Source organism: Xiphias gladius, chromosome 9 (assembly GCF_016859285.1).
Source record: "Xiphias gladius isolate SHS-SW01 ecotype Sanya breed wild chromosome 9, ASM1685928v1, whole genome shotgun sequence".
Lineage (NCBI taxonomy): Eukaryota > Metazoa > Chordata > Actinopteri > Istiophoriformes > Xiphiidae > Xiphias > Xiphias gladius.
Window position 1 is genome coordinate 15,546,604 of NC_053408.1, and position 24,222 is coordinate 15,570,825.

Consider the following 24,222-nt stretch of genomic DNA (forward strand, 5'->3'; position numbering starts at 1 on the left):
AGACAGACATTTTAATTACATTGTTTGTGTGTCTGTGTATGTGTGTATGCTCACAGACACATGCATGCATATGACTGTGTTTGTGCAAGTAATTTTTGTCTTTTGTACAAATGTCCATACAGTATATTTTTGTGTGGCACTTCTGCATGCTTCTGTGCTGTATATGTGGGTTTGGTTCAGTGAGTGTGTATGTGTGTTTATGTGCATGTGTTAACAGGCTATAGTACGACTCCAGGTTGCCAATGGTATCTCAAAGAGGCAGGTGGATCTCCTAGAAACATCTTTTTTTTTCTTGTAGCAGCAGCCAAAGTGCTCAGAGACTCAGCCAGCTGCTGTTTACATTACAAGCCTCCAGACCATAAAGCATATCATGCAGGTCTTTGTGTCAACATATTTAACAATGTTTCAGTCTCCTCAAAATGCGGCACTTTGCCCCATTGACATATTTTGTGGTTCACCTTTGCAAATTCATTTGAGTGTGAAAGGTGGTGCGAAATGTATCTGGGCGGTGAAGGATATTAGTGACTTCATAAATGGTTTATGACACCGACACAACAACAGTATATGAAGCCCATGACTCAGAAGTAGCCCAGAGAGAGGGAGAGAGAGATCGTTGCCGCAAAACTCTGCCCTGTCTTGAAGATAGTCAAACAATTTTCAAGACCAGCAACTTTCAAGTCTATAAAAATTGATCTGTTTGTCATGAGAGCAGACCCATTTGGGAGTTCTCAAGCGTGAAATCTTCGTGAAATGGCTGTATCAATCAGAAAAACAGAGAGACAGAGATTGAAAGATGATAGAGGGAAAGAGAGAGATGAGCGAGAAGGGGTGAGTGGAAGCGTCAGAGAGGAAAGAAAAAGACAATATTGCTTTAATTTAGTCATCGTCTCAGATTTCCAAAATCCTTTCAAGAAGAAAGGCAGTCTTCTAGCCGTCTTTGTCTGAGCGAAGAGAAGCAGAATATCACTGCACTGTCAAGGCAGATATGAAAAGCAATCGGCTCCTGTTAATGTACAAGCGTATGATATCTTGTATCTTCTTATGTTCCTAATAAAGCAGGGCTGCTGTTGGATAATGCTTTGTATTCTACAGTATTGGTGTACAGCATCCGTGTAAATAAAATGCAACTTCAGCACACAAAAGGCCGATTCTTTTTCTGTTGTTGTGGAGCTCAGATACAGAAGTGAACAAAAGCAGCTCATCAAACAACTGCTTGTATTTGTAAAGCTGCCAGAAGTTATTATTCACCAACAAAGTCACACTGTTGACTCTGATTTCGAGTGCTTTTGAACATGTAGAAGACTCAGTAAGAATAATGCAGCTACAGTAAGTTTTTTAGGGTGATAATGAGAAACCCAGTTGATTGTTTGCAGTTTACAGTGACAATGGCGGCAGATTTACCACTTAAAGTTTGCAGCATTTTTGAAAAAATGGGTCTTCAATTTCAGGGAGAAGTATGCAAAAGCAGATTTCTCATGTGTAGCTGATGACTGAAAGATTCGTCGGATGAGATGCCGACTGTCACTTGAAGATTTTATCCGCTGTAGCTAGGTAGAGTAAGCTAATGCTAATACTTAAAACCAGTGAGCTGGTTGGAAACTCAGTGACTTTTAATGTGTCCCGCTGATTCGTGTTCAAATAAAAAGCCTGCAAAAGTGTCTTACCCCTGTGTCCTGCCAATAAACACAGACACTTACCCCTGTCTTAAAAGTTTACATTTAGAGCTAATTAGCCTTAGTATTATAGCTCAGTATTATAAATGAAAATGTAATTAAAATGTTATTTGTTCTAACATAACCCTTGGAAGGCTGGGTACTCACTATAAGAAAACATACCTGGACAAGCAGCACAGTGGTTGGATTTATGCTTTAATGTTTGTATTTTCAAACAGTAGGCTTCATGTTAACAAAAGAAAATGTTTTTGGGGTTAAGAATAACCTATGAATTTGGCTGGTGTTATGAGAAAGTATTGATCCATATACCAAACAAGACTAGTTCAAAACCTAGTATGTGGCTGGACCGCACTTTATCTTTTTGCTTCTCTCCTACTGTCTGTGCTCACACATACAGTATTTTAATACAGCCAATAAAGCTGTTCTCATTTACATGTTTTTCTGTGTCTGTTGTCAGACAATGGAAAAAGAAGGAAATAGTGACTGAAACATGGCCTAGTTAGGCTACATGTTAACCAGCAGTCACTTTCAAGAAATTTCCAAGCTGCTGCTCTTCACTGCTAACATCCTGATTTTATAACCATGACGACGTCTGATAAAATCACACAAGTTAAAGACAACGGCTGTGCTGTGATTTCAGGAACATTTACTTATAAAATGATCACTCAGAGAGAAACGTCAATGCTCATTCACATATATGTCAGCTGCTATGCAGTCAATTGAATGAGACGCATAGAGAGGTGTGCCTTTGGATGGAAAGCCTGACCTCGTGCTCGCTGGGCAGTACTGGTGGCTATCTTCTATGGAAAGTAGCTAAGGGTTGTCCAAAAGTCCCTAGATTTGTCACTAGGTGCTTTTGTGAAGAAAAGTTCCTAAGGTAGTGTGAAAAGTTGGTAAATCTAGCGACAAAGGTGCTAAATTGGCCACATTGCCTGTAAATGGCCCCTTGATGACGCAATAGAAACTATTTGTGCCAATTCATTTTGAAAGAACAACAGCTAATGGTGTAACTTCAGTACTTAGTCACACGGCATTTGGTGACCAATGGTGAAACTTTATCACTCATTCACTCATTCAGTCAGTCATGGACATTCGCATCTATAGGGCTTGCCCCGCTGTCGCAGTCCAGCCAAAAAAGATCAGGTAATAGCCACTAACATAACCCTGAAATACTGGCACTTTGGCTCCCAGGCAGTTCATGTTCCAGTCCTGAACAGATACTTTTCCAACGTAACCTGTAACCCCACATAATAATATAGTTGGCTAATGACATTCCCCTAGCTTTTGGAAATCATGCTAGCTTACTGTTGTGCGTTACACGCGTGCATCTTAAGTTAGAGCAAATAAACACACAGTTTAATCCATTCCTTACAATTTGGCTCTTGTGATTTTAGGTTTGGAAAGCTGATAAAAAAGAAACAATCCCCCAGTCTCTTTATATATAAAGTATTGCTCTTATTAGAGCCACATACACATGGTTTTAGGATGTGGAGAAATCAAAAGAAAGACAGTTTGTACCTGCTGTGCTATGTTAAGGTTGCCAAGCTATGACTGGCTGGGGTTCAATGAACTGTCAACTTTGAGGAATGGAATAATTCTAGCTTTTAAGTGTATGGAGATCAAGCTACAGGCACGTGTATAAGTAGAATGAATAAAAAGAGGGCAAATGACTTGTACCTGTCATGTCAAGTGGATTTTATTTACATAAATGAGGGAAGGATTAACAATATGTACAACATATGACACAATCTTTCCTTTGACGCTCATATCAAACGCAGAAAAACTCAAGAAAAAATACCTTTAATAGCAAAATGTAAGAACCTACAGTGAGATAAAATTTGCATACTGTAGCATGTAAACAATTTTATTTTTGGTTTTCAGTGTCTGCATAAACCCTGACTCTCCCAGTGTTTGACTGAATGTACGTTCAAATTTCGTGAGATGAGATGTTCAATCATTTGTTTTTCACCCCTTTGAATGCTGTGTCATGCTTCACTGTTAATACATTCACTTAAGTAGTTTGTGAGCACATTAGCATTGGTGGAAAAGACGCTAACAAACAGAGAAACATAATACTTGGGGTTTTACCGAGTGCCATCATTCTTAAAATTTTTGCTGCTCTTGTCAAGAAAGAATCTGGTGAATCTTGCTTGGGAGATGCACTATTGTTTGCTTTTGCACCTGCAAGCAAAATCCAAAGAGAGGAAAGTCCCATCAGTAGGAAAACAAGGAAGAGCAAAATGCTGGTGTTAACTGGCAATGATACGTAGCTGTCATTCTGACAGTCTTGCAAAGCATCAACACATCAGCTTTCAGTTTATCTTCACCTGTGTAAGCAATCCAATGGTTCTGATAATATCATTCATTCAGACTGTGAATCTGGTGGGGTAAAGCATTTTATATCAACAAACAGAAGAAGCAGCTAGGTAACCTGCATGAGTTGCTGTAAACCTGCTCTATTATGTCTTAATACAACAGTCATATAGCATAATAAGTGTGATTTAAATGCCTTATGGGGTCAACTATCATGCTCTACCCACAAGCAATACGGTGCTTTCTGGAAACATTTTTGATGAGTTGATTTTGAATCATTGACTGTTTCAGATAAGGTGTCAGATGATATCCAGAGCGTGCTTATATACAGGCTTATGTCAACATCAAATTACACAGTATTTCCAGCTTGCTAAGTGTTAACAAAGATGTCGTGAATTAAATTAACTGATCGTCATGTATATGAATCACTTTGATTGTAATTGATGAAGTACAAGTGGAGGATGACAGCAAACAGAAAGACAGGTATGAGAATTCCTGTAATTAATTGACATTCATGCTTAATGTTATTCATTAGGAGTCTAACAATCTGTTGTTGGTCCTGCTCAGTCCTGCTGGCTATAAATGTTCTTTCTTTTTTTTTTCTTACAGCCAGATTGTGGTCCTCTGTGCTGCCACATCTCCACTTTGAATGTCTGTCACGCTCTCTCAAGGTTGTGAATGTGTTGTCAGTATCAGCGGTATGGTGGCCATATCCTACCTCAGTCTGAGAGGGACATTCAGTCGATAACAATGCATCCTTACTTGAAGCAGACAATGAGCTGTCATGGAGACATAATGACAAGACATAACCGCACTCACCATCTATTATGGTCACAGAAAGCACCTTGATGTTCATTAGACTTTATAAACTTTAATGCAAAATGGATGAAATGTTTATGAGCAACTGGGTAACTTGACCTAAAAGGTATTATGATCATATTTTTGTCTTAGGTCTGCTTTTTTAATATTATCATCATATAACACTATTACAACTGCTATTGCCAAAATTAGTGCCAACATAAGTCATTTTCCTGTAGCAGAAATGACTGATCTATTGTTCAATTCAAGCAGAGGTGACAGCTTTATATTGCTTATACTTTTTTCACATTATATCTGAGACCAAAGCACTACATGTAGACCTGGTTAAAAGGTCAGTTCCCCTAAACTACAGACAGAGACATAGTTTTTTTTGAATTTGACCAGGTTTTGGGATATCTGCGTCAGACATTTACATACAGTATACGTCAACTCCAATACAATAGTGGTAAATGGATAAAAAGAATTTAAAAACTTTAGCATCGTTGTGTGCTTCCAGCAAAAATGTCCACAGACCTCATTCTGAACAGTTTTTATTCAAACTACTCTCTACTTAAGAAACCATTTTTAAAAAAATAAAAATAAATAAATAATAGATCCTGGTGTTGATTTTTAAAAGTTGAACTGAAATTTAAATTATCCTCACTTTTTGTGAATTTTGGCTATAGTGGGTTTTTTTTTCAAGTTTCAATAGATAATCAGACCTTTTTTAAAATATATGTATACATTTGAAGAAACAGCTTCTGTGCTTTAGGCGTCTGGGTGGGCGTTTCCCATGACAATTGTTGATTGACATCTGGGAACTCATGTTGCTAGGAAACACATTGACTGCTTACGTGGTTCACAAATGACTGAAGAACAAGCCCCCCCCCCAACAAGCCCAAATTTTGCTGGTAATGGTTGATTTAATTTAAACTTCACTCAGAAAATGGAAACTAGTCAGCCTAGCTTTCCATTAGCACTGATTCCCCACGTTACTTTTCATTCATGTTACTTTAGTCTTTGGCAGCACATTCAGTGTTGTGCTTATCCTACATTATACTAGGTATAAGGAGTAAACATGCGGCGTAACATATGGAGTATATTAGTCTGGGACTCTGAGTAACATACAGAAAAACGTACAGAATAATGTACGCAAGTCTGCGAGTCTGAGTAAAGCATGGAGTCAGAAAATCGTGGAACGTGCTCAAACCACTGTAATGAGCAAGAGCTAGCAATGGTTAACAGCGCTTGCCCCCAACTGGTCAACTGCTTACGTAGCCGTTAAACTGATATAACTAACTATTTTCAGTGCTTACCCAGACAGATAATGTACCAATTACATAACCCATAATGGCATCATCAGTTGGTACCAAAAATTCACACCCATGGAGAATACTAGTGTAGTAGTGTTTCAACCAAATACTTTATGTCAAATCAAAGACACTTAGTTGCAGGGTTATTTGCAGGGTAAGAATGGTGCACAGCTCAGCCAGAGAAAGATCTCACTCAGGAAGCAGAGTATGACCGGCTGCCGCATCACTCTAAAATGTAGCCATTAAGTCTAATTTTAGGAGTGAATAGTGGCATCTAAAAGCCCTAAAAACTGTCAGTGCTTGTGGTCAGTGCTGCTTCCCCACCATAACATGAGCTGAAATGGAGCATGATCCCCCTCCCCACCCAACTACCACAAACACACACACACACACACACACACACACACACACACACACACACACACACACACACACACACACACACCATCAGCACCTGCAGCTCTGCTCCTCTTCCTCCATTTGTCATCAGCCTGGGAGAAGAGCGAGAGAGAGAGAGAGAGAGAGAGAGAGAGAGAGAGAGAGTACCTGAAAATGAGCATGGTGGTAGAGATATAATTGCTTTCTTGTCTTTTTCGGTTCCCCCGTAAAAGGAGGAGGCATAGCTGTGAGTGACTGAGGTTATCTTCACTGCACTATCTGCTGAAGAAGCACATTAATGAATAGTGCATTAAAAGTTTGAATCTGTGCTGCACAAAAAAACACACTATCCTGTAACTACTGTAATTTAAAAACCACAATAGCCACAATGCAATCTTGAAAATGAAAAATAAAGGCCCTCAGGCATTTTGCACAGTTTCTTTTCAATTCATACAAAGCAACGGAAAAGTAACTTTCACCTGTGGTTACTGCCTAATTGATTCATTTCACTGTTCTTCAGTTATTTCAAAAGTACACACTTTCCTCCTGAGAAACATACTGTATAAGCAAATATACATTCAGATAAACACAAAGATTACCTTAAAGGCACAGAGGCTTGAACAAATAATGCAAACTAAATAGGGCTGCAGTGACTGGTGTGAATTCAGGTCAGAAATTAAAAACATGATTTTGAAAAAAGGTACCAGAAAACAATAAATTGTGAATAATGGTGTTGTTGCACCTTGTATCTGCAACCACTGAAACAGTGATGGAAACTGGTTGGATGGCTCTCTGTACTAAAATCCCAACTACTCTAGCGTGAATGCTTGTTTAATTAGCCTTGTATGATAGGTTGCCCATCCATTTTGTGGCTAATTGTCATCCTATCAGACCAAATAAAATGTGCTATCACACTCTGGAGTCTGCATCATTGTGCCAGATGATATAATTTCCTTGTGAATCATCTGGATAACGATAGCAGGAGAGTGACTAACTGAGGAGGGTACTAAATGTGTGCTTGTGCATGTGTAGGATGGAATGCAGCAGGAATCCAAAGCTATAATTCAAACCTTTGAGCGGGTTCAACAAAGTAGCCATAGCAACAGTTTGCAAGGTGTGTTCATCTGTCTTAATCAAGGATGAGTCATGTTTTCTGAGTGAGTGTGTGTGTGTGTGTGTGTGTGTGTGTGTGTGTGTGTGTGTGTGTGTGTGTGTGTGTGTGTGTGTGTGTGTGTGTGTGTGTGTGTGTGTGTGTGTTAGGACTTCACCCAAAGACCTCGAACTGAAAATTCCTGTTCATTTACCCTCGTGTAGATACCATCCAAACTATCCTGCCCTGGAATCAGTTTACTTAGCCAAAAAAACACTTCCCATCCCTGAGCCCTGAAGTCATTTACTCCCATATTTGCTCCTTTTAGGGCCACAGTGTACTCTTCTGATGAAATTGAAGCAAACCACAACTATGAGTAGATTTTCACATAGGACGGCCCATGTGAAGTAGAAGAGAAGAGTCATTATGCTGTTCAGTGGAGCAGCAATATCTCTAGCTGCTTGGGGACATTGGGTGCCTGAGCGTAGCCGGCCTGCACTCCTGCCTGTCTGCCTGCCCGCCTTGAACTGACTTTCTGCTTGTCTACCTGCGTGCATGTCTGTCTGTCTGCATGGCTGCATGTGTGTCTCTCTGCTTGTCAGATTATCTGTCAGTCTACTATAGTCGTTCTACTCTGGTGTGTAGTTGTGGGTTTACCTGTGTGTGCATGTGTGTGTCTGAAGAGAGGCACAAGCTGTACCCCAGGGATCGGGCTCTCAGCTCTAAGACAGCATGGCAGATAATAGGAACTTCTATGGAAGATTACTAGACCTTGTTCTGTCCCCATCAGCCTCTCAGCTTCTCTTCTTCTCCTAGCTCCTGTTTTAAACCAGGCTGGTAAGGTGATCAAAGCAATTAAACCGACTCTCTGTCACCGTCCCTGTACCCTTCTTTATTTTCATTTTTCCTTTTGTTCAGTCCCCATCTGTTTCTTCATCTCTTCCTCCCACCTCCCTTTTCCAGGTACTGTATATAGAATGGCAAAGGTTTCAGGAAGAGAGTAACTGGACATCCGACACTCATCGTCATCCTTCTCCTCATTCCTTCCTCATCATCCTCTCCTCTCTCCTCTATCACCCGATCCTTCTCCTTTATGTAAGACCTTCACAGTTGTCTTCATAGAGAGAACAGCAGCTCAGACTGAGACAAATACAGATTCTGTCTAGTCTCATAATGCATTTTGTAGCTAGGATTTACTACACAGGAGACCTGAATAATTATCAATCTGTTTGAGTTTCATTTCAGGCTCTTGTGTTGATCTGCTGCCTCTGTATCTGCTTTGGAGAATTCAGTAAGAATAGGCTACCTGAGTTACTAGTAAAATTAACATTTCAGACATTTACATTCATGCATAAAAGTTGATTCTTAGAAGCTATAATCAATATTTTTATATTAACAATGGATCACATGACCAATGGTATGTGAAAGGAGTCCCTCATAGTAATAAACCCACAGAGAGTTACCACCTGACTCTGCAGTTGATCTCAGCCATACTGAGCTTTATAGCGACTCGCAATTTTACTGTTTTAGTTCACTATCACAGCTCTCATAGTGTTATTTTCTGCCACAGCAGGCCCCTAAAAGAGAAAATGCTCTAAATGGACTGTACATTACCTGCTCAGCACCAAGCGACAGACAGACAAACAAAGTTGGCCACTGACTGTTGAACAGCATTTAGCAATTAAAGAGCCAGTGAATATTGGACTTATATTATTCAGGTGGCCAGAAACACAACTCCAAATGAATGCTAATGTTGCTCTGTAACTACTGGATGTGGAAATAGGCAACTGTTTGCTAACAAGATTGCCATATATACTTATAAGGTTTGACTTGTGTGGTCACAGCTTGTTTCAGCTGTCCACAAGTCGCCAAAGAAAGTTATTACAGATTTAAGGAAATAGTTTGATCTTGGGAAAGGATTATTCGCTGTTTTGCAAGTTTTATAAGAAGATTGACACCACCCTCAAGTCTGTGCATTAACTATGGAGCAAGAACTCGGAGGACACTAGCTTAGATTTACATAAAGAATGGAAGCAAGGGGGAACAGCTAGCCTGGCTCTGTCCAATTTTATTTAACCTTTTAGATAGAGCCAGGCTACCTGTTTCGAGTGTACATGCTAAACTCTTAATTCTCATTAAGAAAGTTAATTAGCACATTACCAAAAATGTCTAGCCTTTCAGTGGCATACAAGAGAGCTGAGGGCGGTTCTTGTGTTTCTGTGCTGCCATGTGAAATTAATTTACAAACAATATTGAACAAGAAAGCGATTATGGCAGTTATTTAAAATATTAAGATGTTACATATTTGACATATTTAAGTAAATATTCACTGCAAGTAGAAATCATTCAGTTAGACCATTGTTAACTGACACTTCAATGTAACTTCCGCTCATCCTAAAGACGGTTTGATAATCTCTTTGCTTTTCTCTGTACAGTGTTACAGTCAAAGGAGGTTTAAATGTCAGAATTATTCTGAAATGCAATATACCTGCAGTAAATCAATCAATAAATTAATGATTTATTGTATTCATTTATATATAAATGGATAAATTTAATAATAATTACAACAAATAAACACAAAAAACGGCAAACAAATGAGAAATGTCAAAACAAATTGATTAATTGATTAAACATTAGATCAACAAACCAATCATCCAAAAATGTGTAAGTAAACAGTACTCATCAGTAAAAAGCACAGGCGATGGCTTCTGTAATCGGATTATGCAACAGCCCTCATTCCACCCAGACCTGTCAATTTCCTTTACTGTATATTAGAAACACTTAGTGAAATGAGGATTAACTAATGAAACTAAAATTATGGAAAATCTGCAGGCTTCACAAAGTCAATTGTTAATCCACCAGGGCTGAGATCACATTTAAATGGATAAAGTGGTCGAAATTCAGCTAATGGAGGTACTTTTAGTGAAATTAAAAACAGCCCCTATTAGACTTTAATTCGTAGTGAGCTTTTTTTTACCTTCCTGTACCCCCAGTACGAAACCAGGCTCAGTGGTCCTCATCCTGACAACCAATGAAATCAAGCCTGGCACACACAGCCCAACATTATTAGCAAATGCACAAGAAACTCTGCCTTTGCCTGCTGGGTCTGTCTCTCCCTCCATCTTAACTCTCACTCAACACACCAGGGGTACAATTCCCTCTGACAGGTTTCCAGCTCCAGTGTGTGTGTGTATGTGTGTGTGTCTTGAGGAGGGTCTGGGTGTCATTTGTGCCATGAGAGTTGTGCTACAGAGCAGCTCTTTTGCTAATTGCAGCTATTAGGCCTCCAGAGACCGTTTCAGAGCATAGCATGGTTAATGAGGAGAGCACAGTGAGATAAATGAGACATTGTATATCTCATGTTGGAACAATGATTGAGTGACATTATATGTGGTCACTTGGAGTTATGTTCCTCATGACGTTTCTAACAGTACTGAAGTGGTATCACTTAAAAATGTTTTTTTGAATGGCAATAATTGAGGTTATTATTTCTTTTTGTGGGTGCTGATTAGGTCTTTGTCCTAGATTGCTCATAGTCTACAGTTATATATACTGCTGCATTTCCATCTAGACCTATGGATTTCTGATGAGAAATTTTAAAAAATCTGTTCAGTTGATGGGTTTCATAAGCCAGAGGCTGTATAAATGTTTGAACCCATAGGGAAGTGTTGAGTCCTTCAATTAATTATATAAAATTGTCACTGTCAGGTGAAAAGAAATCTTGCAGCCCTGAAATGTTCCTTTTCAGGCAGTAAAAATAAAAGGTAATAAAATAGGTGAGACATTTTTGATAGGGGTTGAAATAGTTATTAAGCCTACGATTTCTGAAAATCATATTCCATCCTGAATGATCCCTTAATTGAAGTGAAAACCTGCTGTGCAACCACTCAAGATTTTCACTCAGCAGAAACAATATGAGCACCAATGAATGACAGTGAAACGAATTGTATCATTTTGATGTTAATTCATGTTGTATGTATTTATATAAGTGCAGTATAATATTTGCCTGATGTAGCTCTACAGGAAAAAAATTGACTTTCAGTTACAAGGTGATCATATCACATTGACATATGTATTCAGACCCTTTAAAAAGTACTCAGTTGAAGAACATTTGGCAGTTTTACAGTCTCAAGTCTTTTTGGGTATGACACGACAAGCTTTGCAAACCTGAATTTTGTGATTTTTCTGCCATTCTTCTCTCAAATCCTCTCAGGCTCTGTCAGGTTGGATGGGGAGTGTCAGTAGACGGCCATTTTCAGGGCTCTCCAGAGCTGTTCAATTGGGTTCAAGTCAGGGCTCTGGGTGGGCCAAGGACATTCACAGGGTTGTCCCTAAGCCACTCCTGTGCTGTCTTGGCTGTGTGCTTAGGGTTATTGTCATGTTGGAAGGTGAAATTTAGGCCCAGTCTGAGGTCCTGAGCGCTCTGGACCAGGTTTTCATTAAGGATATCTCTTTATATCTTTTTTCCGTTCAGCTTTCCTTCAACCCTGATGAGTCTCCAAGTCCCTGCCACTGAAGAACACCCCCACAGCATGATGCTGCCACCACCATGCTTCACCGTTGGGTTGGTATTAGAATTGAGGCATAACAGTTCAATCTTGGTTTCATCAGGCCATAAATCTTATTTCTGACAGTCTGAGAATCCTTTAGGTACTTTCTTGCAAACTTCAAGCAGACTTTCATGTGTCTTTCACTGAGGAGAGGCTTCCGTCTGGCTGCTCTGCCATAAAGCCCAGATTGGTGAGGTGCTGAAGTGAGGGTTGTCCTCCTGGAAGTTTTCTCCCATCTCCATTCTGGAGCTCAGCCAGAGTGACTATCGGGTTCATGTTCACCTCTTTTACCAAGGCCCTTCTCCCTGATTCCTCAGTTAGGCTGGGCAACTAGGAAGAGTCTTGGTTGTTCCAAACTTCTTCCATTGACAAATTATGGAGGCCACTGAGCTCTTGAGAACCTTCAGTGCAGCAGAAGTATTTTCGCAGCCTCATGTCTTGTGTCTTGTCTTATGTCGATGTGATATTTCAGTTTTTCCTTTTAAATAAATTTGAAAAAAATTCTAAAATTCTTTTCAATTTGTCATAATGAGGTATTGAGTGTAGACTGATTTGGAAAACAATAAATTTAAAGCATAAGGTTGCAACAAAAAAAATGGAAAAAAGTGAAGGAGTCTGAATACTTTCTGAATGCACTGTATTTCAACACCTGCCGATTCATGGTCAGGAGGGGGTCTGCTCTACAGCCTTAGTTGTTTCATGTCAAAACTCAGAGCAATGATGTAAACTCAGCATACCATACTTTATACTCTGTGGTTTGAATGAAAGGCAGAGAGTAACTGATGTACCGAGTCATGAATTAACATACACATAGCTCCAAATGCACATGGAACTAAGCAACAGCTAACTATGTTTAACTGCCTTTATGTCCGTTGGAATTTAAGTGACATGACGAACTATTTACGAACTACCTATCAAATTTACGAGTGCCAACGATGTGGAGTGCTATTGTGGCAGAAAAAGTCATTGACACTTTTTGGTAGTTACAATTTTACCAACTACGTATAAGTACACAAGTCAAAACAAGCCTCAAGGATATAGAGTATATACAGCTTTCTTACCAGAAATGATTACAGAGGGACAAATGTATCGTAAGCAGACATTTTTTCAAACCAAGGAAGATAACTTGTTTATGCCACTGCCTTCCTTTTCAATATTTTTCAGAATATGAGGACCGATTGTGTAGAGGGTGTTGTCCCTTTGTCACAGTACCTCATACTTTCCTGTAAGCACAATATTTGCCATTGCTGAGATGGAAGAATATTAGATGCGTATTTCATCTGCGAATGTTTAGGGTTAACAACCTGTTAAGTGAAGAATAGCAGCATATACTGTACAGTATGTACAGTATATACAACAGGAACTGCAAATGAATCACATTGTGCTTGAGGAGATTGTGATTGAAATATTTAAATTGACCTCTTACAATGTAAGTATATTTATGCAAATTATTGGATGTATAGAAGGTATAAAAATGCTTAAACATTATTTCTGGAAACGTCTAACAAATTATTCCCATGGGGCCAATTTGAAATCATCACTCATATTAACACTTGGCAGTGGATGCTTTCAGTGATGGATTCAGAAGTGATGATAGCAGCATTGTGAGACATGCTAGAGCCATTCATCTCTGTCTCTTTTCTCAGTCATAATGAAGTTATACTCTTCATTGTGACCATGGAGATTGAGAAACATCAAAGATCTGTTCTTTGTTCCTACTCAACTCCAGATGAATATATTCATTCCTTCCTTCTCAATCTCCTCCTTTTCTCTCTTGGCAGTTCCTCTCTGCTCTGCTTCTCTTTCAGGCTTAAATCTCTTCGCTGTCAGTCTCTGCTTGCTGATGATGCCAGTTTTTTCTCTAAAACTCATCTCCATTTTGGATTTCTTGTGCAAATCCCTCTTCCCCATCAAAAACCTTCTTCTTCTCTTTCTTTTCAAGACCAAATCAAATCTGGACACAGCGGGAGGTGAGGAACCAACCACTGGCAGCTACAGACAATATTATTTGTATCTATTAATTTGACTAGGAGGTCAGCGGACTAGAGGCTTGAATTTTCATCCTGTGGGCGAACAAACTGATCAGTTTAAAGGCTAGCTTGACAGACAAGGGCTACTGTTGATCAAAAGGCCTCATTAACATTTCAATCTGCCAATGCCCAGATAAGACAACAACAACCATTTTGAGATGGGCGCCGTCTGTCAGATGTGCTGGCCGGCCAGTAATGATGGTGATATATCATATATGTTATCACAATCTCCATGCGTCTATCTTTCAAATAACGGATGCCACAGGCTTAATGTGTCTACCTTCCATTTTAATGAAGACATTGTTTACCTTAGGTCTTGTGATTCACAAACAGATTTTTTTGGAAATTCAGAAAATAGATTGATTTATAACTGCTTTGATGGATATGAGAAACATAAATCAGTTTACCAGTGGATTTCAGCTTTCTGGACTCGCAGTCTGAGGATCAATAATTCACATCCAGAGGAAAAAACCCTAGAATGGACCTTTTCAGCTTTTAAAGATCTACTTTACTACATCTAGGAAAACAAGGCCTCAAAGTTTAATTCAAGTTTTAGTCAAAGCCACTTAAAAATTAATGATTTGATGCCCAAGAGTGTATAAAACCCTGATTTGTCTATCTAGGTGGTCCTGTAAATGTCATAGATTGTCATTTACACAAGAGTTCAATTCTAATTCATTAAATTTATAGGCATACAAAGAAGTCAGTTCATAGACAGTATCCCTCCAGCAGCTGCAGAAACGTGTTGACAGTCAGACGAAATAAGTTACTCAGTCTCTTTCCTTTTCAAAACCAGCGCACACCCTCATAATTGTGGGGATGGACAAAAAGCATGTCATAAATGGCAACCACAACCAGAGAGAGAGGGCACAATATGGAGGAGAGGAAGGAGAAATAGAAGACAGAAGAAGATGTCAGGCAGAGACAATGAGAGGAAAAACTGGAAGACAAAGGAAAGGAAAAGAAAGAAAAGGAAAGAGAAAGAATTTGCGAGGAGGTTAAAAAAGGGCATATGTTAGGCTGGACTTAACAAATCTCAACAACCCAGCCCTGTGAGTAATATAGATATGATTTCAGCTACATGTCAACCAGTGGAATTATGATTGCTCTTTTGTCAAGACCAGGGCTGCTGTGTGTATTTAGGGTTGGTGTAAGGGGCTAGGGAATACATTATGTCAATGAGTGTCCTCACAAAGATAGAAGTATAAATGTGTGTGTGTGTGTGTGTGTGTGTGTGTGTGTGTGTGTGTGTGTGTGTGTGTGTGTGTGTGTGTGTGTGTGTGTGTGTGTGTGTGTGTGTGTGTGTGTACACACGTTTGACTTGTGCTGCCTGGGTGCCTTTCAACTAAAATGAGCAGACCTGAGTCTGAGTCTCACTAGACACAATAAGAGCAGGCTTAGGAGGGCTGCACATGCACAGGGAACTTAATTGCAGCTGAATTGGTTCAACAGTTCAGTCTCACCTTCCCCGTACACAATACTGAACAGGAAATCAGGATTCTGGCAGGTCTGTTGTGGTGTAGGATGTTTTCCTGGCATCATTTAGCTCTACTTAAGAGGATCAACAAGTAAGAGTTTTATTGCCCCATAGAACAAAATGTCCTGATGGGTCGATAAGGGTTGTTGATCAATACCTGTGACTGAGTGACTGCTCACCCACGAAGGCTAAAAAGCCTTTTTCTGCAGCCAAAAAGCAAATCTGAGCAACGTTAATATGCCTGTATTGTGCATGGTAATATATCATCCCCATAACTAAATGTTACCTCTGTCTTCTATGACGCCACTGTTGATTTTGTTAAATTCCTGCTGATGACAGAGGAAGTAGATTACCCAGTCCCCCCTTCAACTGCAAACAGTGCATTGAACATGCCAATGAATTGATGAATTATGTCTGTTTGTGGCTAGAGAAATGACACACATCCAACCATAATAGGTGTTTATGGGATGCTGCACCCATTATGAGACTTTAGACCAGTTTCGGCATCAGTTCTACGATTATCTTGAACCTTACTGAAATGATTCTGGATTTTTCCTCCATATTACTGAAAATACCATGATTTGATTCTGTTGACAGTTTTGATGACAGAAGAAAATACTGTCTTAGGCACTATTCAAGGTGTCTACGTTGATTATCCTTCTGGAATTCAGGGTTGATTTTGGTTAATTTTTGTCCATTTTCTATGCATTCACTTTTGTCTTTGTCTTGCACCTTTTAAAGTGTCCTTACTGCGCAGCATAGCTACATATATACTGTATCATCAAAGATGTTTGAGGAAGACAGTTTAATTGGGTTAGTTTCGATGGGTAAATTTTAGGTTAATCCTAACTCCAGTGAACACATCAGACTGCAACTTGATTGCCCCCCTGATTACACAATCAATGAAATCAGTCCCATCAGGCCAGTGTGCAGCAGTTAGACAGGAGATCCTGCATTGAGTGGGTTTTTGTCATTTGAATTATAGGACATGCTGTTGCCTGCACTCAAGGGTTAGTAATGTGAAAGTTTTGCCATCAAATTCATTCAATATGAGTAATTTTCAAGTGTGTGTCTATGTGTGTGGGGATGCATGTTCAACACATAGCCTACTGTATCTTTCTAAACTTGCATCTGTGTATCACATTGCTATATTCAGTAGACAGACTCAGCAAAATGCTAAGAAAAGGACATATTTGAGCATGCGTGTGTTTTACTAATCTCTATAGCATTGCATTACATGTTGAAGGCAGGACTGTGGGTAAACTTGGTAGCTGACTGGTGTTATTCATGTCTCAGTAGATTTGGTGGTATTGGTGGGGGGCAGCACCACTGTCAGCTAAATTACAACTCAGGGGAACATTAGGATTATTTACCTTCCAAAACTTGCTGGCTGTTCTATTGCTTACAAGTTCCACTTTTTAGCATGTAAACATTGTCATTGTGAGCATGTTGATATTAGCATTTAGCTCAAAACAGCGCTGTGCAACCTCTCAGAACTGCTCTTAGTCCTGTTTATGAATTAATACCGTATTTCTAGTTTCAAAGTTGCATAGCCTCGTTTTACATGTAGTCTGTGTATATGTGTGTGTCTTTCAGGGGTGAACAGAGTTCGGAGGCTATTGTGTGCTTGTAGAACTTAGAAGGGATTGGATGTATCAACTAAATCAGCTCCTGTCGGTCCCATTTTCCCAATCAATCCCACTTTGGATACTACAGCAGTCCTCCAGATATTTCCTCTGGCTGTGGATCAATAGCAGGATTGAATGATTGAAGACTACTAATCTAATTGACTTTCCACCCCCCATTTGACTGAAATCTATTCAAAGGCCTTGAATTGTTTTTTCCTTTGCTTTCCTTAATTTAAAGTGAGCTAAATGACAGATAGAGACAGAGGGTATTTATGTCTTTGGGCTTAATTGTGATCACTGACCACAGAGTACATCTACGCTTGGTTTGAATTTGTCATTGTACACAGACTCTGCTTTTCAGTGGTATCCATTTAGGTGAGTGCTGTTACAAATCAGTTGGCCTTCCACCGTATTTCCCTTGCCACAGAATCCATTGCTCTGAAATGCGCTGGATGCTGTAGGCACTTCCTTTGAATTCACGCTCTTTTGAAAGTCTGGAACATACAACACAACAGGGCGTTGACTCTATTATGTTCAACAAACAAGCAAATATGAGCCCTGCCGTGAACAATTTCAACCTCATCCGTATTTTCGGGTGACTGCTAGAGTAGACCATATCTGTGCTGATGTACAACATGGAGCGCTGTGGCCATTGTTATGTGCTACCACTGATATTTAAATGGCTGCACAATCATCCAAACAGTTGGAAAGATCTGGATCTCACCTTGCAGCCTTCTGGACCACTTAGGATTTAGAAGAAGACCCGGTATCTGACCATCCCTTTAATACACACACTTCAAGACCTTGGCGGCATAACAAAAACCCATTTGAACCACCTTTGTTAATACCCTGTATTCATCCTCTGCCTTTTAGTTTTCCGGTTGCATCTTGTCTGGTAAGGACCTTTGGCAGAAGGAAATGAGATGCGGCAGGAGGCCTGAGAGAAACCTTTTACCGGTTTAAGATTGGCTACAGGTATTAAGCTGCTCTTGGGGCCCAACAAAGCTCTGGCAAAAAGCCCGGGCAGGCAGGTGGGAGCTCAGACAACAGGGAATCAGATGGAGTGAAATCACTGAGATACACTGAGGCGCAGTAATCTGGGGAAAACATAAAACTGAGGCTTTCATGTTCGTTTTGTGCTCAGAGGAAAATTAGCTTTGCAACATGTTACCATTTGATGTGGGAATAAAAGATCATGAAATGCTGATACTGAATTCATATTTTGTGAATTTTTTCCTTCATGTTCTCTCATGCTCAGACATTGTTATCATCATGTCTGTTTTAGCTTCATCTGACTCTATTCTCTTTCTACACCTTTAAATGCATACCTTTCTGTATCTCACACACTTCAGAGTTTTTCCCCTTTTTTTCTGCTGAACCACTGGCAGGTGGCAGGAAACAGACCCTCTGCGTTTTCTTTTCCTCTGGCATTTCAAACACATCATCAGCCTAATGCAATCAAGGCCAGCCACCTGTCCTGGCCACTGCAAACCACCACCTATTATAACAGAGCTTTTCTCTTTCCGCAAAAAGACACAAGGCTTCTGTTTTCAAGAGGTGAAATGAAGGAATGAGAGATGGGAGGAAAGGTAGAGAGACAGAAACTGAATCCACTGAAGGTTTTTACAGCCCTTAGGTGTAACTGAATGGGATTCAGTAAAACACACATTTAAAAAAACAACTAATTCACCAGAGTTTCATTTCAAAGTCCCTTTACATTTTACTGCTGTTATGTGAAAACCCTTCTTATGTTTTAAATTGTATTGAAGGATTAAATGGTTCTTTATGGGTTTAGAACATTCAACACCCTCCAGCAAATGAAACCATTTCAAAGAGAAAATAACCGTTATCATACTGAGAAATAAACTTTTTCTTATATGTGAGGATGTCATCTGACAGATGACATGTCCTGTGGGTTATAGTCTTAAGCAGAGGAGGCAAAACGTGTGTTGTATTGTGTGTTGATCTATTAAGGGTAACAGTTCAATATCAACAACATGAGCACAAGGGGCTTTAGTTTCTGTACTCTTAAGGGATATAAGATAGGAACAGTTTTGTGTAAAGCTAAATCAATATGTCCTTTGAATGGCAAACACAAACGGCAGAGGTTCTTGCATGTTGCTGTCCCTTGGATGGTGTTAGCAGTAATTGAAACTGATGTATATGTTTTATGAGGCACTAATACCCCAAGGTTTGATCATATTCTCTACAGCCTTTATTGCGACAGATATCGGAAAGCAAATCCTGTAAACAGGTATAAAATCACAAAAACAATAAAATTATGGATGCACAAAGTGCAGATGCAAGTTTCATGGCTCATATCACCCAGCATTAGGGAGTACACTGGAACATGTCCCACATCCTGAATGGTTTCAATTTTAAAAAACACTTTCCGTCCCTAAAGCATTTACATGGTGGGAATTATTTCTGTGAAAGAAAAAAATATCTGTTTGCTCTCCAAGGTTGAGAAATGGATGAGGGTCAGACTTTATCACAATTTTGCCTGACATTCGATAGGGAAAGTGGAGGAGAAACAGCCGCCCTCCTTTCTCTAGCTCCCTCGTTCAATAAAGCTCCCATTGAGGGGAAGAAAACAGCAGACACGCCTTTTCTTTTTACCCTGAGGGGAAAGTACCTCATATTGAGGCTATCACTGAAAGGTCAAATTGCACCAAATCTCATGGAAACTCCATTCAGGATACACACTTCCTGTGCCATACTGCGCTCCATCCAGCTATCATCTCTGTTAAAATAACATTTCCATGACCCGGCGGGGGGATATGAGCTCCAGAGGTGTAGAGAATGTCAGGACAACGCTTTGACCTTTTGATAGTTGTGAATATAGATGGGCATCTAACACTCTGTTGATATCAGAAATGCAACCTGTGTTCTTTCGCATTTACAGTGCCCTTTCATTCTGTCACTGCTCTGTGTCTTTCTTTAACACACCCAATTTTAACATTTAAGCATATTTTCATTTATATCGCACCTACAAAAATTGGATTACAAAGTGCTCCACACAGTATACAATATACAGTATATATATTCATTGAAATGGAATAAAACCAAGCTCTGGATGACCACAGCAATTGTTTCTTCAAGTTCAAGCCACGCTTGCAGTGCACAAGGGATGGCAATGCCTGTCAGTCAGTTGGTCAGTCCACCACCTTGGTCACCATTTTGGATTTCATGATTTCATTTGGTAAGATATTCATGGTCCCCTGAGGACATCTATGAAATCTGGTACAGACTTTCGTGTGCCTCTAAGGATGAATTGCAATAACATAGGTGATAACCTGACTTTTCCTCTGGCACCATCAATAGGTCAAAATTTGTATTTGTTCAAAATTTTGGCCTCAGCTTTACTTTGTGTTTAGTGCTAATTAGCAAATTTCAGCATGCTGACACATTGAACAAGAAGGGAAACATGGTAAACATTAAACATACTAAAAATTATAAAAAATATTAGCATTGTCATTTCTGGCATACCGATGTGCGCTATGCGCAAGAATGGCAACACAGAGCTACTAGCATGACCTTAGACTGAGTTAAAAGCCAGACGTAACCAACAAGTAAAAATGTAACTTATTTTGCCAAGATGACAGAAGAGACACCGACAACAACATAAATGGAAAGCTAAGATGTTCAAATCCACAATTACACATAGACCTGGAATCATTTAATTATGGGGAGAACAGTGCACATTTTCAGACAGTCAGGAAGGCTTTCATAGTGTTGCACTCGGTTACACAGAAGTTCAAATGGCTCTTTTCTCACCTCGAGACAGCTGGCCGATCACGGTATGAAGTGAGTGTGAACGTCTGAAAGTCGGTTTCATACATTTACAGAAATGGTTGGACACAGGCTCCCCTAATCTGACGCCAGTGAACTTTACAGGGAGGGGGTTCCTGAAGCTACACTGGCAGCTTTACAACCTGATTGTTGGACTGAGGTCAGATTTGTTGCTAAATCACTCCCCACTTACTGCACACACCACTGGTCTGGCCTTGTGAATTATTGTAACAAAGAAGGCAAATCTCCCTTTACTCGAATACTACAGTTTCCTGCTACAACTGACAGGCACTTTAACACAAAGTTTATATTGATACAAATGCAAGCCAGCCAATACTCAGATAAAAATGTTGGAACTAAAACAAACCCTTGAATGAATGTTCCATTGTTGATCAATTCATCATTAATCATACACACACAAGTATAAAACAGATCATAAAAGGGGCTACAGTATAAAATTTTGTTAAGTGTTTTTTTATGGCTTTATAGCCCAGGAGCACAATAACTCTATGAAACAATATCCTCAAAATACACTTTATCCACCAAAATCCCTCTAACTGCAGTTTTGTGGCTTTGTGGTTCCACACTGTGTGTGTGAGTCCAAAGCCAGACTTGTACCTCCAGCAGAAAAACAAGTGCCTCTTTCACTGTGTCACCATGACTGGTTATCCTCCCAAACAGGCATACACATATGAGCGCGCACACACACTGAGAAGCCAGGGTAGCGATTCCAAGTAGAGCCCGCTACTTCTTACAAACCTCGTGTTTTTGCAGACATTGTGTGTGTTTCTGGCTGACAGTGATGGGACTTTGTTGACATGCCACAGCGGCACAGAGGAGATGAGCTAAAGGGAGAGAAAAGCAGGGATGAGATAATATGAGGAAAAGGAAAAGAAGAAATAAGAAGTGCATTAATGAGAGGAAAGGAGAAGAGGTGAGAGGAGAAGAGAGGAGAAGAGAGGAGAGGAGAGGAGAGGGGAGGAAGCTCATGGCAGGTCTACAGTTGGGAGTGTGTTGAAGTAAAAAGGAGGAAAAGATAAAGAGATGGAGATTAACTAAGAAGAAGCAGGCATGAGTTGCAAAGTCAGCAGTCAGTTGACAGGTGAGTATGTAGGAGCTCCTGGCTGAGCTCCAGAGAACCACTGGTACAGGCAAGTTAGTTAGTCAGTGTGTGTATACGTGTGTGTTGTCTACTATGACTAAAGATCCTGGATGGAATAGGTTCATATATCATTCTTATAATGGTGTGATTTGACTTGGCCCTGAATCAAATTCTTTGATATATCTCTCTTTCTCATTATGACTTAACGACTTCAGGCTCTGTCTCCATTTAGCTCTATTTTAGCTTGGCTGTCATAACTGCTGAAACTCACGGGAGTGTGATTCCCCCACTCCCACTGCATTTAGCAACCCAAACATGTCTCTGCCAGGCAGACGGCTGGATTAATAGTGTGATTTCTGTGTTTTCAAGCCATCAGGATGTATATGGGCTTTTCAGGTCCCAAAATGAGGCTTTGCTCTTGCAGCACACCCTCTCCTTGTGAAGGCGGTCTGCGCTAAACCCATAAAATGTTTTAATATAAATGTTGATTTTGTGAGATGGTATCTCTAAAAGAGGTCATGTAAAAGTGTAGAGGGAGCAAAAATTTGTTTGACAACAGGAGCATGTCATAACTTAAGAATGTTTTTTTACTCAAACGGTGGTTACACTGATTAATTTCAAATGTTTGCATGAAATTGAATATGTGGGCGTGTGGAAAAATAACATTCATAATGAAAAGTACAGACATTAGCGTAAGAGTAAAGCAGTTTAGCAGGGAATGAAAAAATACTATATCCAAGTGAAGAAATAGTAGTAATACTGATCAGTTTGTGAAACTTTAAATTAAATTTTAAGTTGAAATGAGAAATAATGGGGCAAAAAATATGCTTAAGTAATAGTAAGAAAATCTTAATTTAAAATGTACTTATGTTAAACAATATGAGAAAAGTCTGACTCGAAGTAGTACATATATTATGAAATTTGATGCAAATAATTCTTCAAATTAACTTGGTTTCATTTCTTCAGTAAAACTGATTACATAAAATCAGGCTAAAATTAATGATTTTTTAAAATTATTAATTAATTGTTTATCATATAAAATGTGAAAAATTACATGTTGCTAGAGCCAAATATGACTCCATCAAATGCGTGTTATTCCCAAATCCAAAAGCCTCAAGGTATTCCGTTTGTAATGATGGGGATGCATAGCTTTCTTGCTAATTAAATTGTTTTGACGATTAATTGATTATCGGAGTTGTCAGTAAATTTTCTGTCAATTAATATATTGCTTGATGGACAAATCACTTAAGCACCAAATTAAAACTCTGTTTATGGTAATTATTTATTTCCTGCTACTTTTGTATTTTGGCAGAAGTTGTTTTACCTCTGAAATGCACTGTTCTGCAGCTCAAATTTTGGAATCTATGCTTATTCGACTGTTAGCTTCAATAAAGACTTTAGCTTATTTTATAGACTAACGAGTCACTTAAAAGCCAATCGGGGGAAATTTCAGGCAAGTGAGTTTGCAAACACAAATACACAAAAAATTTACTCACACAGATAAAAACTACCTAAATTTTATTTGTTCTTGCTGAGAGGTAGATGAGTAGAGCGATACCACTCTCATGTCTGTACGTTGAATATGACGCTACAACCAGTGACAAGCTAAGGTTAGCATAAGGAGTAGAAAATGGGGAAACAACCAGCCTGGCTCTGTCTAAAGGTAAAAAAAAAATATCCGCGAAAAGTTCACCAATTAACCAATTTTAAAAAAAACACATTTGATTTTCCCGGAGGCTGAACTTACTGCACTGGGCCAAGAAATAGACCAGCAGATAAACCCCTGTAAAACCTCATCTTGCTCTTTTTTTGCTTTTTTTTTCAAATGAGATGTAACATGTTAATAAATGAGCTTTAAATGTGCTGGTAGGCAGATTTTGTTTTTCCACCTTTTGACAGAGTCAGGGTAACTTTTTCCCCGTACATATAGTCTTCATGCTAAGCTAAGCTAACCATCTAACTTTGGCTTCATATTTAGCATACAGACCTGAGATTTGTATAGAGCTTCTCATCCAACAAAACAAACGAGTAATTAATTAATTCTTGCTTTAAAATGCACTGGTCCCTTCATGATGCAG